This window comes from Pseudorca crassidens, chromosome 5 (assembly GCF_039906515.1).
Source record: "Pseudorca crassidens isolate mPseCra1 chromosome 5, mPseCra1.hap1, whole genome shotgun sequence".
NCBI lineage: Eukaryota > Metazoa > Chordata > Mammalia > Artiodactyla > Delphinidae > Pseudorca > Pseudorca crassidens.
Genome location: NC_090300.1, coordinates 13,259,782 through 13,280,000, shown reverse-complemented (window position 1 = coordinate 13,280,000; position 20,219 = coordinate 13,259,782). Strand labels below are relative to the sequence as shown.

Sequence of the window (20,219 nt, the reverse complement as noted above, 5' to 3'; positions counted from 1 at the left end):
TTTTTAAAGGCTGTCAGGTTTTCCTTGATAGGTTACTAGAAAGTCAGAGATTCCATCCTTTGTATAAGGATGGTTCTAACTTCCCATCAGTTAATCAGGGCTCAAGCTCTGATTAACTTGGAGACTAAGCCAGAAAACATACAGGCTCTGAACATGGTGCACGGACAGCATGTGTGTGAAATTAAGCAGCCTTGATAATAAAAATTTGCACTTTGACCTCTCACCTCATCCCTGTTCCATCAAATAATTAAATGCCCATATATCCAGAAATTCTAAACATATTAACCCAAAACCAAGATATGATTCCTAAATTTGGAGCTTATTACTTCGGTATCACCAGACGCATTTCCTGACTATCATTTGCCAGTTGCTTGACAGAAATATTTTCTAATTTTTGAAGCCACAGACGAGGAAACTGTAGCTCAGAGATGAGTTATGTTTCTCAAAGTTGCACTGTTATCTGAAACTCTTCTTCCCCATCCTGTCTCAGGTCACACAGTCAGAACTCAGATCTCTAATGCCAAACACGGTTCTGTTTATGACACTTTTCCTGCAACACGTTATTCTGAAAATTTTTTAAATTCAGAAAAGTTTACAAGAATGTTACAGTCAACATTCATATACTCACCACCTAGATTCTAACACTGACATTTTACTTTACTTGTCTATCCATCAGACCCTCACTTTCTTGAGTGTTTCAAAGTCGCAGATGCTATGATACTGGTTTTTCAACATCTTATTACAAATATTTCCAAATATACAGAAAAGATGAACACCCACCTAGAATCTTCAATTCATTTGAGTACATTTGCTTTATTATAATGTCTATCTGTCCATCATTCTATCAATCCATCTTATTGTATTATTTTAATTACCTAAATTATTTGTTGCCACTCCTGATTCCCTTCTGCAAAAGGACAGCTACTGAAAAGTTGTTTGTATGTATTTAAAACTGTTATCTTACCTTTATTGCTTTCAGTTCAAGAAATGTTTGGCTATACATGCTTTGAACGTTTTGTCACTTCTCTAAATTGTCTATCGGGTAAAAAGACAAACCCTTCAGGAGAGGAGAGCTCACTCGTTTCTCTTTTACAAAAAAAAAAGGAAAAGAAAAAGACACAAACATTTTCTAAGGTTACTAGATAAATTGAAAAACTCACAGAAAACCAAGTTTTTAGGGGGAAAAAAACTGTTAGCTTTAGTTAATCCAGCAACTTGACATACAAGTGGCTTTGAAACCACTTTGCAGAAAAGTTACACTACTAAAGCCAAGTAATTATGTTATCTTTATACTTTCTCATGGTATGTAATTCTATGATGTATACATTCTACAATGTGATTCTATGATGCATAATTGTCATTTTCTGTCAATAAAAATTTTACTCCCAATTCACATGATGGAATTTAAATGCATCAGTATTTCCTGGAGTTTGGTTATTAATCTAAACGAATATACCACTGTATCTCCACAATTCCCTTTAACCTTAAGCTCTCTTAGTCCCTCACTCAGTACAAGTGCTTTCAAACTCACTGAAACACCTAGCTCTTTGACTTCATTTCATTTCAATGCCCTCTTCCCCTTCTAGTTTCCCTTCCTTCCCTATCAGAACTAGACTATCTGAGCTACTATTGCAACTAAGCTTTTCCCAGTACAATGTCCTCTCTTGCTCCATGCCTATCAGCTGTGTCTTTCCTGAAAACCCTCCAACACTTGTTCAGTCTCAGTCGCCTTCTCTGACTCTACACTCTATTTGCTGAAAGCAGAGGAAATAATGGACGAATAGGAATTCCTTCCACCTTTCCACCCAGCTAAAACCCACCCACAGGCGCTGTGGCTGTCAGGGAGGTGCACCACTCAGAGAGAACCTGCTAGAAGGAGTGCCGTCCACTGTCATACCTTCTGGATCCACCACAGCGCTCATGCCAGAGAGAGGCATGCCAGGGGAGCCCATTCCCACCCAACACAGGGCATCTCTCAGGCAGCATGTGCTCTGCCCACTGCCCACCACCCCGCACCACGGGTCTGGCTGGGACCTTCTCAAAGCTGCACTGGTGTCTGAGACTCTTCTTCCCCTACCTGTCTTCCCTCCTCTTCTCTCATCACAGGTGTCAGGCTTGCATTAAGGTCTGAAGCTCTCCCTCCTCACTCCCGCTCCCTTTCTCCCTTACCTTCTAAGGGCTTCCCCTGATAAATTTCTTAAAACTTCCATTTCTGTCTTGGCATCTGCTTCCTGGAGGACCTGAACTGTCGCATCCACTATTTCCTACTTCTGGGATTGTCGGTTAAAAAAAAAAAAAAAAAATTCACCCTCCTCCTATAAAAACAAATCTCTCCACTAGCGTTGGCTCCAAATCTGTCTCATCTTTTCACAGATTTTAATCAACAATATGCCTAAACAGAAGTCATTCTCTTCCCCTTCAAAATGTTGCTCTTGTGCTCGCTATCTATGGAAAGACACCACCAAGATACAGCCAGATACCTGTATTTTCCTCTTGCCCCTCTCATATCAATCACCTGTTAAATCGAGTCGATTCTACCTCCTAAATTAGTCCCTTCTCCCTTACTCCTGACTCTGACTTAATCTAGTGTCTCAATTCTTCCCTGTCCTCCTGCAGTAGTCTCCTACCTAGTAGCCTGGCTCTTCAGATCTCCCTCCAATTCACTTAAATACCTAAATGTCACCTAAGTGCTTTTTCTAAAATTCAAATCCGATCACACTACTCCTTGGCTTAAATTCCTTCAGTAAGTCACAATACCTAGCATTGCAATCCGAGGCTCTTCCTACCCTACCTGTCTTCCTCTTCTTTTTCCTTCAAGAAAAAAAGCCCAAACTCTTAGTATAATCCACAAGACTCTTCAAAAATCTAGATTTTATACCTTACAATCTCAGGTGTCAATATTACCCAACATGTGAACCTAAACTGCTTGCAGTTCCTCAAATACACTTTTTTTTTTTTAAAGATGATGTTGGGGTAGGAGTTTATTAATTAATTAATTTATTTTTTACTGTGTTGGGTCTTCGTTTCTGTGCGAGGGCTTTCTCTAGTTGTGGCAAGTGGGGTCCTCTCTTCATCGCAGTGCGCGGGCCTCTCACTATCGCGGCCTCTCTTGTGGCGGAGCACAGGCTCCAGACGCGCAGGCTCAGTAGTTGTGGCTCACGGGCCTAGTTGCTCCGCGGCATGTGGGATCTTCCCAGACCAGGGCTCGAACCCGTGTCCCCTGCATTAGCAGGCAGATTCTACCCCAGTCCTACCTCCAAGATGCTTTAAGTACTTCTTTTCTGTGGTCCACTATCTCCCATGCGTGCCTCTATCATGTCGTTCATCCCCCTAGATGTTAATTTTTTTAACTGCCATTCTCCCTCCTATAAACTGCAAGCTCCTAAAGGAAGAATCATATTTTAACTTGTTGATCCAACACCTAGAATACTGTTTGCAGTAACAGGTAACTAAGCAAAAAGTTTTGTGGAAGGAAGGGAGGGAGGGAGAGAGGGAGGAAGAAAAGATCCTTAGTATCTCAATAAATTTGTAAATTATTTTACAAAGTAAATGTAACTCACACTTGCTGGTTCTTGTCTTCACCCTTGTGATAGTTAATTTTATATGTCAACCTGACTGGGCTAAGGGATGCCAAGGTAGCTGATAAAACATCGTTTCTGGGTGTGTGTGTTAAATGTCTCCATAAGAGATTAGCATTTAAAGCAGACTGAGTTTTTAAGAAGCCAATGTGAGTGGGCATCACCCAATATACCCAAGGCCCAAACAGAACAATAGGTGAAGGAAGGGCAAATTCGCGCTCTTAGCTCAGGCTGAGATATTTGGACACGGACCAGGATTTAGTCCATCTCCCCCATTCCCCATGCCATCACCCCAGTTCTCAGGCCTTCAGACTCAACATGAATCACACAACGTAGGTCTTCCTAGTTCTTCAGCTCGCAGGCAGATCAGGGGACTTCTTACCTAAGCTGCATGAGACAATTCCTGTATTTTATACATATAGATGCTTTTGGTTCTGTTTCCCTGGAGAACTCTGACTAATACAACCCACGGTGCAGGATTCCAGGTTCCTATATTTTTGTTCCTGGAACATTTCTGGGAGCCATCCTGAAGTGTCTCACATGCGTTCATGAGCCAGACCAGTCAGCTGACAGTCACCTCCCAGGGCACGACTATCATTCACCCCTCTTTGTGCCTCTCTGGGTGGTATCTGAGGTCTGCTGGTTCCATTCCCTCCAAACTAAGCTTGGGTGGGCCTCATCTGTTCCCCGACCCAGGTACTGCCTCTGCTCTGGAATGCTGATCACCGGTGGCGACTGTCACCCACAGGGCCCCATTCACTGCAGTCTGCTTCCCCTCCACTGGGCGCTAGCCACTGCTTTATCCAGCAGCACCACCGTCACCCAGCCCCCCCCCCCCCACCTTTCTAACAGGGCCAGTGCAGTGCACTCCGTAAAATGCCAGACACTCAGTGGATGGTGGCAAAAAAGGGGAAATAATGCCTTTCTACTGGACTCTAAGTTTAGAGGGTACAAGGACCATGCCACTTGTCCCCAAACATCTTATATTTCTCCTTGTTCTCTTGTTCTTTCTTAATTTCTTTTTCTTACAGCCCAGGTATCCTTCTATCTCCACTGTCTCTGATGCAAGGCCTGAGAGGTCTAGACCCGAAAGCAAAACAGACTCCGGGCTGAATTCAGAAACGCTCCTTCTCTAACAGCTGAGATGGCATCACCAGGTCTGGCTCTTTACGCTTTATTTTTTCATTAAAAAATTTTCACTTTTGTTCCTACACATCGAAGACTAGTGGCAGGCCAGCCACGCCCCAGATGTGGCTGAACCCCCGCAAGGGACACAAGCAAGGGCCACACTGGGGACATGCCGCACAGACGGAGTCTTAAACACTAAAACAAAACACACAACTATTGAAACATGCACTGCCCTTTCGTGCTCCATGTTTCTCATACTTAATATACTCCATTAAAAACTTTACATTAAAATTCCTGAATTATGTGTGTCACTCAAAGCAGCTTGCCCACTGACAAATGAAAGCCTCCCTTATGGGGAAATATTTCACAAATTACCCTTTTTATCTGAATTCCAGGATGATTAGGCCAGCAGCGTCACATCACCCACCCTGCAGCACGTAGGGCAGTAGAAGGCATCCTCCTCTGTAGGCATTCCGAAAGGCATTTCCAGACCGACACCGGGGTGGCAAAAGAACGGCCAGAGACAGGAGAGCAAGCAAGAAGCCGCCTGGCTGGGGATCACCAGAGAGTCATCCCTACAATGGGAGGATCCATCCTTTTTTTTTTTTTTTTTTCCCGCTGTACGCGGGCCTCTCACTGTTGTGGCCTCTCCCGTTGCGGAGCACAGGCTCCGGACGCGCAGGCTCAGCGGCCATGGCTCACGGGCCCAGCCACTCCGCGGCATGTGGGATCCTCCCGGACCGGGGCACAAACCCGTGTCCCCTGCATTGGCAGGCGGACTCTCAACCACTGCTCCACCAGGGAAGCCCGAGGATCCATTCTTTATGCCATGAGAACACAGGCAAGAAAGAACAATAACTTTTCTTGCAAGTTCCACACTGGATTCAGACTCTACATTAGAGGGTAATCTGTACCAATAAAGTATGAATGTAAATAAGACAAAGAATGGACTAGAGGAAAAAAACATAATGCAAGGTCTCTGAAAACAAAAGCACATTTTAAAGGAAATGTGCAGTGAACATCAACATTACTGGTAGTTCAATTTCATTCAAAAATTGATATACACTTAGAAATTAAATCCTTGGCTTTATAAACATGATGAATAAGCAAATACTTCAGGATAACATACTTTTTACCACAAGCATTTTATGAAAGAAAATTTTCCTCAAAGCTCCAACACTAACAAATTCCAAAGTCTTCAGTCACTAAAAATAGAGCTTCTTATTTTTCCTTATCTATTTTGATACTTTTAGCCGTCTCATAAATTGCCTATTTTTTGGATTTTAACAACCAGTCGTCCTAGAATTTTTATATTTTCGTAAAGAAAAAGGAAATACATATGTGTGTTTTAAATTTTATGCTTTAAAAATTAATCTTTACAACAAGTATAGCTCGATCTTTAAAAGGAGAGGGAAGAGGCTTTGAAGGCATAAAGGAAATAAAAATGGACAAGGATTGAGGCAGTATGGTGTAGATTTCAGGTAATTTTAAGCACTGGATAATTTTAATCTAGAAAGAAGGCCTCAATTCAGTTATAAATATATTTTAAAAAATAGCACACTATTCCCTTAGAGAATCTGGATGGTTGCATTTTTGAAATAAGCAACGAAAGGGTGGGGGAAAAACAACCTCTCCTTATGTTGCATTTATTCAATTTGTGGACTCCTACTGCAGGTGGTCCTTGAAACGATAACATAAAAGACTTCTAAAACAAAATGGATAAATATGACCATTTATTTAAAATTCAGGCAGTTTTTTAAAACTCTATTTCTATTCAGAGAGTCCAATTATCTACAAGATATATACAGGCTGCAGCACAAGCCATTATGATTGATTGATTTTAAACAAAAATACTAGCACATATATACACAAAATGAATCTTATCTCCCTTCAAAATATCCATTTTGAGCAGCTACACATCAATTCCACTGAATTCAAAAAGAGGCATTGCTAAAATACTTTGATTAATGGATTATGTATACATCTTCCCAAGGGGACTATTTCAAATGGAATAACACACATTTGAATAAACAGGTTCTGATGTATTTATTTAAAAATTGACCTCACTAATCTATAGTCAAATGTAATATAGAAAACAAACTTTAAAACACATAACGTTCTCTGAACAAATAAATTTGCATTTGAAATTTACATGTTCAAAATAAATCTTTTCCTGCCACCCACGTAAGAAAATGGAAAGTGATAAGGGATAGAAAGGTAAGTATTACAAAGTCAAATAAGTATAAAAGGCCATTTTATTCACTACCTTTTGAGAAGTAAGTTATCTATTGAGGAAAAAAAAAACCCTCCAAATTTAGACTAAGCATTCTGTAACAAGCAGCAACAAATTCACTGAGGGTGGTCTTTAAAGTCTGCATTGCACATATAAATTTCTTTTAGCTGTAGTATATGCAGTATATGGTTCCAACTAATAAACAACAATTCATCCAAAAATGCAACCCATCTTGAAATAATAGTACTTCCAGAAAAGCAAACTACTGTCGATTACAGTTTAGCACATAAAGGACAGTAATTTTTATTCTTACCTATGCAGTGACTTGAAATAGGTATAATTAAAAACTAACTTGTAATTACTATAACTATGCATCTATAGAAACATCCACACATTTTTAAATATATTTTCTTCAATTTGTCTTAATCTTAAAACTGTTCACAGAGTAGTTTTTATTTTTAAGAAATTTTAATGCAAGGCATGTCATTTTACCCTTTTTTGTTTACTTGTTATGAAAATGATACAAAACAAATACTTTGACCACAAGCCCTGGGTGTTCAGTGCCTTCAATCAAATCACTGCAATTAATATGAAATTCTAAATACAGAATATAATGCCACATAAATAGTATAACAGCCAAGTCCTGTCTAAGAAGCCATATGTTTTTTCCCATTGTTCAAAAGAAGGAGATGACTTCCCGTCACTTATGTTTCTGATTAGCAAGGTGATTTATGCCACAATCACTAAAAATGCCAGCAAGTGAATGAGAAAATGCATAGTGACTGCGCCAGATGTGCACAATAAACAGGAATCCCATTGTAATCTCTGGTACTTAGTTTATATGAAGGTAATGTAGGAAACACTCTTGGATATGGCAAAGTCACTCTTTTTTTACATTTGACTATAAATGATATGAAATAAATTGTGTGTTTTATACTTTATGGCATGCATACATTGATAAATTAGGTAGCGTTTTGTATCCCGACTTATCTACAAGACAAACCTGGCTAAGATCATGGGGATTAATTGCTTCAGAAGTGTGAAATGCAGCTTTTCCATTCTTTTCTGCACACTCAGTGAAGAAACAATGATTAATCACTGTTTAACTATTCTCTTGAGGATCTCCAAGATTGCCAAAGCAGGACTTATCCTCATAAATCCAAAAAATACAGGTTTAGATTTGTTGCCAGCAAATGAAAGAACATGAACTTAAACCCATTTGTTATCAGATTAAAATAATGTCAAGGTTTTAGAACCTCACTGGTACACAATTCCCTTTTAATTGGTGACTTCAATACGAAATGAGATTAACACGTAAGATATAACAAAAGTACACCTATTTTACAAAAGTAATAATAAACCTATTTTTTTAACTATAAAATATCCTCAGCCTAATAATGTCAAACATACTATTGAACTTGAGCTGATAACCTCCCTTAGATACATAAATACTTCAATTCCTCTGTGCTATTTATAAAGAATAAAATACATGTTATCAGATGAAAAACATTTCTAAATGGTTATTTCAAATGGAAAATGACTGCTTATTTCAAGAAATTTTATTCTAGACAGCTACAGCTGAAGGACAATTATGTGGATAAAATTATTTAGTTCCAATAGTACTAACAGAAACATATTTATAAGTCTTTATAAGACTAAAAATGTAAAACTTCAAACTTTAAGCCCATACTATAAATGACCCAAAAATATGTTGAAGATAAGTACATGAGAAGAGAGGTTTCAAATATATTCCAAGTAATTTAGGCTTTCAAGATATCTTCAGTCAATATTCCCTAAACACTGAAGAAATTAAGTAACTCTTAAGCATTTATAAAATTTTTAAAACATATTTTTAATAGCAGAAAACTTATTTTGTCACAATATTAAAATGTTAGCATCGTAATGGTCAAATCGTTACAAATTAAAGATTTTAAAAATCCCCTTTAAATGGGTTAGCTGTTCACGGCCTACTTTTAAAGTATTCCTAAGCGGGAATAACCTAAAGTAAAAACTTCAGACTTCTACGTAAAATAGAAATACAGTGACCTCTCACGTATAACGGACCCCTTTTCTGTTTGTCTAATTATGTGTTCATCTAACTTCTCCCTTCCAGTTCATGATGCTCCTTTCAGGTCTACCAGGTACCACAGAGACTAGCAGAACCGCAAGGAAGCGGAGGTGAAAGTGGTGATAAAGTTCACTGTCCGATAAGTCTTTGTAAAAGTGAGTAAGTGGGAGAGAAAGAGAAGCAGATTCCATATTTTCCACATTTCATTATCTAGAGTTGGCTGTTTCTCCATTATCAAAAAGTGAGAGTTATGTGTGGCGTGTGTACACTGAAAACCTAGGAAAATTCACAATGAACTAGGCCAAAAAAAAAAAAAAAAAAGAAAGAAAAAGAAAACTGAGTCTCCTTACGTCATCCAATTTAAAAAGGAAAACATCATAAAATGACATATTTGAGTTAGCTCAGTACCCACCATAGCGTAAACAGTCAATAAATATTTGTTGATCAAATGAATAGATGAATTCAAATTGATTCTACTCTGGAAGCTGATGACATTTTAGAGTCTATAAATAGAGCATCGCCCTTTCACCTTCTCCTGACACTCCCAAAGATCTTCCCCACTTAAAATGTTTTAATTGAATGAAAAATATTTAGGAAGAACCATTCTTAAGTGTTACTCAAAATATGCCACTAGCATAAAACCTCACAGAGATGCTAACTGTTTTGTTTAACCTGGAAAAACTATTAGGATGGACTTGGAGGTTTGCGGATGGAACTTACAAAGGAACACAAGTGTGTCAGAATAAGATAGCTGGGATTTTTGAAAACAAGTCTGTGTTATAAAGGGAAAGTCACTGCAACCGGTTTAAGTCAACAACCTAAACACAGAAGCCAAGTCCGGATGACAAAATGGCAGCTTACTGGAGAAATGTATATGTGAAGCCCAGGGAAGGAGACAAGTTAAATGATGTTAAATAATAAAGTTATTTAACAGGGAATCAGCTAAGAAGATGGTGAAGGAGTGGCGGGTGACACCTTGACTATTTGCCTGTAAAAGGGAGAACTCGCCAAAGACCCTTCTCAGAGTTAGCCCGTGATGTACTGGGTGGCCTCACCACAAATAACAGTTATATGTCACATGTTAGACCATGATATAATGTGGGCACATACCAAAGAAAAAGAGGGAACTTTCATTCTTGCTTAAAGGGGAATGCAATAAGCTAGACCCTGCCTTTAGAGGGAATCAGAATAAAGTTATAAGAAGCCGAAGTCATCTTATTTCTAATTATTACCTCCATAACAGTTGGTGCTTCCAAAGACGGAGAACTAAGTAAGCTGACAGTAAACCAAATATACTGACTCTCAGTAAATGTGTCCTAGGAAGACAAGTGCATGTATGGATATAAAGGAGATATTACTCAAAAATGTCTTCCAGTCCAGTGACCAAGGAACTTGTGCCAGGTTTTAGGAAAAGGCAGGGTCTGCAAATAATAAAAATTAGTTATTTAAACCCAAGAGGGACCCACTAGAGGTGCTATGCGGAAAAGTAAGCACAAGGCTAGTCAGTTTTTTGGTCTCACAATTGCAACTGATCCTTGAATAATGCAAGGATTAGTTCAAATATAATTTACAGTTGGCTGTCTGTATCCAAGGTTGCTAGGCATTTGCAGATTCAACCAACCATGGACCGTGTACTACTACAGTATTTACTATATTTATATTGAAAAAATCCACGTATAGACGGACCTATGCAGTTCAAACCTGTCTTGTTCAAGGGTCACCTAATTCCTTTCCCACCTGTTATCCTTCTTAACTTAAACTCTACAGTACTGGAGCACAGCAAACACGCTGCTTGAATCATGTCCCAAGACAACATAAGCAGTTTCTACAGCCAGCGGGGAAGCTGTATCACTATCGAGAACTGGGAACTTGAGCAAGAATGGGTACGAAGAGCAACATTATTCCATTTCAGAAACACATGAGAGTGATCTCAGGGATCACCTTACACCAGGAAGAAAATGCTGGAATTCTAACGCTATCACTGTATCCCGTTTTTATCAAGTGTGCTCCTGCGCTGAGGTGACTGGGAGAAATATGAGTCAGAAGGAGCACAACAGACTCCAGGCATTCGTAGATTTTTACATTCATGATTTCACACTTGTTCAAGCAATCCAGGACACGAAGTAATTTATCATTTTTCTGATAAGTGAATTTGAACCACAAGCTGCCCAAGGCTGGTGTGAGAAAGCATTTCTGCTTCTGATCCTAATGTAGCTTGGTGGTTCTCTAGAACACACTCCAGAAATATTTACACATTTGAGATTTTTCAAAAACTTCAAGAGGTGCATCCTTCATAAATGCTTGTTGTATGTCTTCATTATAGTAACAGAATTTTTTAAAGTACAAAATTCCTAAACTGGAAACCACCATTCACCTACGTTACTACAATAAAAATCACAAAGCGGTAAACTGAACAGGACAAGCCTAAAGAAGTGGGAGGCAGCTAGTCGTGACGCTTCTGGTATGTGACATATCCTGGAAGTAACACAAAGCTTGACCGAAGACTTTTACAGATGGATCTGTGCCTGTGTGGGCTGCCTGCCTTCCTATTATTAAGGATAAACCACCCATGCTCCTACCTAAGGCCAGTCTCTCCACTTGTGCGCCTTGCTTCAGCAATTCACTACGCTTTCCTGTATCATCAGTTTATTCCTCTTTATTGGGGCATTCTCAATATTGATGTATGCTGCTTCTCTTCTACTCAAAAAAAAAAAAAAAAAAAATTGTCTCTTGACCAACTTTCCCCCTTCAGTTGCCACATGTTTCTCCTCCCACTCCACCCTGAACCCACTCCACCCTGAACCCACTCCAGTGTGACTTCTGTCCTCCACTGAAACTGCTCTTCTCAAAGTCACCAATGACCTCCCACTGCTAAATCCAACAATCAATTCACAGCTCATGTAAAACTTCACATTTCAGCAACATGTGCCACGGATGATCATTCCCCTTCCTTGGCACATTTACATCACTTAGCTTCCTGAGCTGGACAGATATTTAGAAAGCCAAAGAAGTTTTCCTTTTACCTAGCTCGGTTTTCCTTCCCTGGCCTCCTCAACTAATTCCTCTTCTCCTGACCCCTAGATGTAAAGGGCCCCAAAGCTGGGGCCTTCAGTTGCCTCTAGCTGTATCTACTGGATTGCATCAATATTACCCCTTTAAAAATACCATCCACAATTGATAACTTTCACAGCTTTTCCTTCATCTCGGACCTTTCCCCTGAACTCTGGGATAGTATCTGTCTCCTTGACCTCTCCACTTAAATGTCTAATAAATATCTTCAACTTAGCATGTCCAGAACCAAACCCCTGACCTTCTCCTTTTATAAGCTTCCCCTTCTTCATTAAATACAACTCTTATCTTCCTAGTTATTCAGACCAAAAACATTACCAGAGGCGTATCTGACTCCCCGCCTTCACTCATAACTCAAATCCAATCCATCAGCAAATCCTGTTGTTCAAACCACAATTACCTCTCACCTCTAACCTTCTACATGGTCCCTCTGCTTCTGCCCTTGCTCCCTCTACAATCCTTTCTCAACCAGGCAGAGTAATTCTTTTAAACTATACATCAGATGTTGATACTTACTTGCCAATAACTTCCCATCTCATTCAGAATAAAAGCCAAATGCACCTCTCTAAAAGACTAGATTCCCAGTTATCTCTCTAATTTAATCCCTACTACTCTCTCCTCACATTGCCGCAGCCACACTGACCCCTCTGTTGTTCCTTGAGCACATCAGTAATATTCCTACATCAGGGCCTTTGTACTACTTGTTCGCTCTGCTTGAGGTGCTCACTCCGTCACCTCCATCTGACATTTACCAAAGTGTTCCGTTCTCAGGGAGGTACTCCCTGACCACCCTATTTACAATTTCCATCAGTCCCCCTATGCTATTAACTCTCTATCCTCCCCTCCTTGCTTTATTTTCCTTTATAGCCTGACTATCTAACTGACTACATATTTTACTTATTTATCTTGCTTCTTGTCAACCTCTCTACCCTAAAAAGCAAGCATAATCAAATCATGCATTTTTCTCTATTTTGTTTTCACTGTTAATATCTCCTAGGAAACTCTTCAATGAGTAAGACTGGCTTCAAATTTCTCAGGAGGAATAATGGATGTTAGAAACAAACTGAGCAAAGTCTTCAAAGTTCTGAGGAACATTATTTTAAATCTAGAAATACTAATATATACCCAGATAAATTATCAATCAACTGTGAGAATAAAAATATTTTCTAATATGCATAACTCAGAAAATTCATCTTTCACCATTCAACCTTCTGAAAATTTATTTAAATTGTGACAATGGGACACAAGAATCATTAGAACTAACCCAGAAATATAATGAAAAGAAATCGGAGTGTAACAGTTCCGCAAAAGGCCAACGAAGCTCTGGTCCATACTAAAACAGGAGGTCCAGGTTAAGTGATGTATTTCTTCAACAAGACAGTAGATAACCTAACAAAAATTTATTTTGTGATTTAAAATCATACATTTTAAAGCCTAAAAGTACAGCTGTGGTGTGCTATCCATAAATGGAGAGACATAGACCTCCTGTGAGCATTAAGCAAAAAGAATGGTAATTTAAAACTCTGGTAAAAACAAAGAACTATACACACAGGCAGGGGAAAAAAATGGTATAAATATGAAGCAAAATACAGTATTTTTGAGAAGATGAAGAAAACTAAGAAATCTTTTGTTCTGGAAAACAATTTCTACTGGTCAGTTAATTCTGCACGGAACACAGAATTAAGTGATACTCTGAATTGATATATAATCACTATATTAGAAATAATGAATATAATCACCCCTCTACAATGTTACTTTGCTGAAAGTCATTTATTACTATCATATTCTGATTATCAAAAAAATGGAAAATAACAAGTTTTGACAACATGTGGAGAAACTGGAACCCTCACACATTGCTGGTGGGAATATAAAAGGCTACAGCCACTGTGGAAAACAACTTGGTGGTTCCTCAAAAAGGTAAATAAAAAATTATAACATGACCCAGCAATTATACTCCTAGGTATATACCTAACAGAACTGAAAACAGGTGCTCAAATAAGAACATGTGCACCTAAATCCACCGAAGCACTACTCACAAGAGCCAAAAGGTGGAAGCAAACCAAACAATTATATATACAATGGAATATTACTCAGCTGTGAAAATGCATAAAGTACTGACACATGCTACAATATGGATGAACCCTGAAAACAGTACTACAAGTGAAAGAAGCCAGACATAAAAGGTCACGTACTATATGATTCCATTTATATGAAATATTCAAAATAGATAAATCCTTAGAGACAATACAAACTGATGGATACCAGGAGTTGGGAGGAGGTCAGAATGAGGAGAAACTGTTTAAAAAGTAAGGCGTTCTACCTTGGAGTGATGGAAATGTGTGCAACTAGAGAGAGGTGGTGGGTTCTACTGAATTATTCACTTAATTTTATGTTACATAAATTTCACCTCAATAAATTATTCTAAAAAATAGATATTCTACTTTTAGATCAGTCTTTTCATATTTTCTTATTTCCAGAGTATTTAAAGATTTCCATAATCTTCTTTCATATTGGAAGGCTCTTTGGATCAAATATTTATGATTTTGAAGGAACATTTATCTCAGATTCACTAATCATTTAAGTTTCATTTCATTTTTTCCCCTATGTTAAATCCAAGTAAAAATTTTTTAAATGTTATATTTTTCATCTATTACATCAGTTCATCACCAGAAGATAGGAGTAGGGATTTTTTGCTTGTTTCTTTTTTACATTATTTTTATCTTTTATTTTTTCAGCTCTACTGATGTACAACTGACCTCAATATAATAAAATGTAAGATATTTAAAGTGTATACTGTGTTGCTTTTTACTTTGATGTGCTCCTGCCCACTTACTGATTTACGCTTTTTTTTGCCTCTGCTTTTGGTGTCTAATTTAAAAAACAAAAAAGCATTGCCAGGACCAATGTCAAGCACCTTACCACATCTGCTTCTAGGAGCTTTTATGGTCAAGGTTTTCTGTTCAAGTCTTCTGGAGTTAATTTTTGTGTATTGTGTAAGATGGCGGTCCAATTTCATTCTTTTGCCTGTGGCTGTCCAATTTTCCCAACACTGTTTATTAAAAGAGACTATCCTTTCCCCAGTGAATATTCTTAGATCTTTTGCTATAAATTAATTGACCATCTACGTGTGGTTTATTTCTGGGCTTGCAATTCTTTTCCATTAGTCTCTATGTCTGTTTTTATGCTAATACCATACTGGTTAGATTACATACCTTTGTAATATAATATGAAATCAAGAAGTATGATGCCTTCAGCTTTGTTCTTCTTTCTCAAGAGTGCTTTGGCTATTCAGGGTATTTTGTGGTTCCATACAAATTTTAGGATAGCTTTTACTATTTATGTGAAAAATGCCATTGGGCTTCTGACAGAGATTTCATTGAATCTGTAGATTGCTTTGGGTAGTATGAACATTTTAACAATATCAATTCTTCCAATCCATGAGCACAGACTATTTTTCTATTTATTTGTGTCTACTTCAATTTCTTTCATCAATGTCTTCAAATATTCAGTATACATATCTTTCACCTCCTTGGTTAAAGTTATTCCTGAGTTTTATTCTTTTTGATGCAATTGTAAATGGGACTGTTTCCTTAATTTCTCTTTCTGATAGTTCATTGTTAGTGTATAGAAATGCAACAGATTTTTATATATTGATTGTGTATCCTGCAAATTTACTGAATGTTTATTAATTGTGGCAGTTTTTTTGGTGGAGTTTTCTACATCTAATATCATACCTCTGTTTTATTTCTTCCTTTCTGATCTGAATACTTTGGGGGTTCTTTTGTTTTGTTTTGTTTTGTTTTTTTGTTGTCGGTTGTTTGATTGCTTTGGCTGGAACTTCCAGGACTATGTCAAATAAAATTGGTGAGATTGCTTCTTTGAATATGGGAAACACCATCTTGTTTCTCATGGTTACTCACTGCAAAAAACAACCCTGATAAATAGCCCAAGAAAATAACACTCAGGTTCTTGTTGGGGGCGGGGCAACAAGTTTGGGCATTCTTGTCATATTCCTGATCTTAGAGAAAAAGCTTTCAGCTTGTCACCATAAAGTATGATGCTAGCTATGGGTTTCTCATATGTGGTCTTTATTAATATATTCCCTCTATACCCAGTTTGTTGAAAGTTCATACCATGATGTTGAATTTTGTCAAATGCTCTTTCTGCATCTACTGAGATGATCACATGCTTTTTATCCTTTATTTTATCAATGTGGTGTATCACATTGATTTGTGGATAATGAACCATACTTGTATCCCTGGAAAAAATCCCACTTGATCATGGTGTGTGATCCTTTTAATGTGCTGTTGAATTTGGTTCAATATAGTTTGTTGAGGATTTCTGCATCTGTGTTCATCAGGAATACTGGTGTGTAATTTTCTTTTCTTGTAGTGTCCATGCCTGGTTTTGGTATCAGGGTAATGCTCGCCTGATAAAACAGACGTGTTCCCTCCTCTTCTACTTTTGGCGGGAGTTTGAGAAGGTTTGACATTAATTCTACTTTAAATGTTTGGTAGAATTCACCAGTGAAGCCATCTGGTACAGGACTTTGCTGGGAAGTTTTGGATTACTGATTCTATCTCCTTACTATTGGACTATTCAGATTTTCTCTTTCTTCATGACTGATCGGTCGTATATTTCTAGAAATTCAACCATTTCTTCTAGGTTGTCCAATTTGTTGGTGAATAACTTCACAGCAGTTTCTTATGAACCTCTGTATTTCAGTGGTGTCAGTTTTTTTCCACCCTGCCCTTTGGCTATCTAGCTAAAGTTTTGTCTACTTTATGTTTTTCAAAAAAAATAGCTTTGGTTTCTTTGATATTTTCTGCTGTTATTTTAATCTCTACTTCATTTATTTGTGCTTTTTGTTTTGTTCTATTCTTCTACTAATTTTATGCTTAGTTTGTTCTTTTTTCATTTCTTGAGATGTAATTTTAGGTTATTTACTGAGGCTTTCTTTTCCTTTTTTTTAAGTGTGTGTTTTTTCTTTTTTCCATTGAATGAAAGGTTCCTCAGTTTTTATAGTGCTTTACAATTTTCAAAAGTTTAACACACATGATTTCATATAATCCTATAATAATCCTTTTTATCCCCACCCCTATATTGCCCCTTCTCCCTTCCCTCTCCCAGCCGGTAAACACTAGTTTGTTCTTTATATCTGTGAGTCTGCTTCTTTTTTGTTTTATTCACTAATTTTGTTGTATTTTTTAGATTCCACATGTAAGTAGTGCCTAACAATATTTGTCTTTCTCTGACTTATTTCACTTAGCATAATGCCCTCCAAGTCCATCCATGTTGCTGCAAATGGCAAATTTTATCATTTTTTAAGTAGTATTCCAGTGTGTGTGTGTGTGTGTGTGTGTGTGTGTGTGTGTGTGTGTGTACACACACAAAATATCTTCTTTATCCATTCATCTGTTGAGGGACACTTGAGTTGCTTCCATACCCTGGCAAGTGTAAATAATGTTGCAATGAACACTCGGTGCATGTATCTTTTTGATATAGTGTTTTTGTTTTGTTTAAATACACACCCAGGAGTGGAACTGCTGAGCCATGTGATAGTTCTTTTTTTTAATTTTTTGAGAAACCTCCAAACTGTTTTCCACAGTGTTCGCACAAATTTACATTCTCACCAACAGTGTACAAGGGTTCCCTTTCCTCCACATCTTTGCCAACATTTGTTATTTGTATTCTTTTTGATGACAGCCATTCTGACAGGTGCGAAATGATACCTTATTGTGGTTTTGATTTGCATTTCCCTGATTATTAGTGATGTTGAGCATCTTTTCATGTGCCTGTTGGCCATCTGCATTTCCTCTTTGGAAAAATGTCTATTCAGTTCATCTGCCCATTATCTAATCAGGTTGTTTTTTTGATGTTGAGTTGTATGAGCTATGTATATATGTTGGATATTAACCCATTATTGGTCATGTCATTTGCAAATATCTTCTCCCATTCAGTAAGTTGTCTTTTCATTTTGTTGATGGCTTCCTTTGCTGTGCAAAAACTTTTAAGCTTAATTAGATCCTGTATGTTGATTTTTGCTTTTCTTTCCTTTGCTTTAGGAGATGGATCCAAAAAAATATTGCTGCAATTTATGTCAGAGTGTTCTGCCTATGTTTTCCTCTAGGAGTTTTATAATATCCAGTCTTACATTTAGGTCTTTAATCCATTTTGAGTTTACTTTTGTATGTGGTATTAGAGAATGTTCTAATTTCATTCTTTCACACGTTGCTGTCCAGTTTTCCCAGTACCGCTTATTGAAGAGACTCTCTTTTCTCCATAGTACATTTGTGCCTCCTTTGTCGTAGATTAACTGACCATAAGTACGTGGGTTTATTTCTGGGCTCTCTATTCTGTTCCATTGATGTATGAGTCTTTCTTAATTATCAAAGCTTTGTAGTATAGTCTAAAGTCAGGACACATGATTCCTCCAGCTCGTTGCTTCTTTCTCAAATTTGCTTTGGCTATTTGGGGTCTTTGGTGTCTCCATACCAATTTTAAAATTATTTGTTCTAGTTCTGTGAAAAATGCCACTGGTATTTTGTTTGGGACTGCACTGAATCTGTAAGATCACCTGTGGTAGTATGGTCATTTAACAATATTAATTCTTCCAATCCAAGAACATGATACATCTTTCCATCTGTTTGTGTAGCTGTCAATTTCTTTCATTAGTATCTCATATTGATAGTTTTCTGAGTACAGGTCTTTTACCTCCTTAGTTAGGTTTGTTCCTAGGTATTTTACTCTTTCTGATGAGATGGTAAATGGGATTGTTTCCTTAATTTCTCTCTCTGATAGTTCATTGTTAGTGTACAGGAATGCAACAGATTTCTGTACGTTAATTTTGTATCCTGCAACTTTACCAAATTCACTGATGAGCTCTAGCAGTTTTCTGGTGGCGTCTTTAGGATATCCTATGTATACGATCATGTCATCTGCAAACAGTGACAGTTTTACTTCCTTTCTAATTTGGATTCCTTTTATTTCTTTTTCTTCTCTGACTGCTGAGGCTAGAACTTCCAAAACTATGTTGAATAAAAGTGATGAGAGTGGACACCTTGAGCTTTCCTTTCTTAATGTAGGTGTTTGTGGCAATGAACTTTCCTCTTAGAACTGCTTTAGCTGCATTGGATTAGGGATAATTTTTATTTTCTTTTCACTTTTCTGTATATACCAAACTTTCTAATAAAATATATTACATTTACAATTTTTAAATGTTTGCAACTTATTAAAAGGATAAAAATGTTAAACGAAATGGGAAGGAGCACTAGAATAGACCACTTTGGGGAAAAATCTGTTATTCTAAGCTGATATAAAAGGCTTTGGAAGTTTAAAATGTTTTAAACCAAGAATGATTTGAGAGCATTAGCATGCACATACAATTTACACAGACAGAAAGAACAAGAAGAGAATAAAGAAATATATACCTTACTACAAAGGAATGATTCTATCAAAGATTTATCTTCCTTTTATATTTTGAGATATGACCTTTGGTATCTATGTTGTTACTACAGAAGAACCTATAAGTGCTCTAGTATTTCCCAGCAGTTACACAGTTCTTTCCCCAAGTTATTTGATAACTTGTAATGAATCGACAGAAATGAGAAGCACAGGGGAGGCAGAAGAAAAGGCAGCTTGACTGAAACAGAAAACAAACTGCCTGATTCCATTTATTTTCCCTACAAGTCAGTCATGAGCAAACATACAAGTGATCTAAAGTATGACTTCAGAAATTGCAAAGGTGATCCACTATTGGATAGGGAAGTAAATTTAATTATGGGTATCAGCATATATTAAATATACCCCCCAAAAAATATAATAGAATAGAGCACAGCATACATTCAAGGTAGCCAGGGTAGAATGGTTTTAACTCTTGTTTGTTTCATTTGTGCATTTATACCTGTGGGAAATGGCTCATAAGTATAAAATTTATTTCTTACTATGGGTTGTGGTTAAAAAAAAAATGTGAATGCTACCTATCTGAGATACCTTCAATGCTAAGTTCAATCATTCTAATTTCACAACTCCAACATATTTAATGAATGTTGGGAGGTAAGAAGGTAGGAAGGTAGGAAAGAAGGAAAGACGAAAAGGGAAGGAAAAGAAATATGGAACAAAAAGTATTCAGTAAGAAAAGTGC

General features: G+C 37.4%; 1 protein-coding gene across 6 annotated transcripts in view; it reads right to left on the bottom strand.

Annotated features, from left to right (window-relative positions):
* Positions 1 to 20,219, bottom strand: part of TBC1D5 (TBC1 domain family member 5) — a 541,587-nt gene that overhangs the window by 389,358 nt on the left and 132,010 nt on the right. The gene's annotated exons all lie outside the window — the stretch shown is intronic.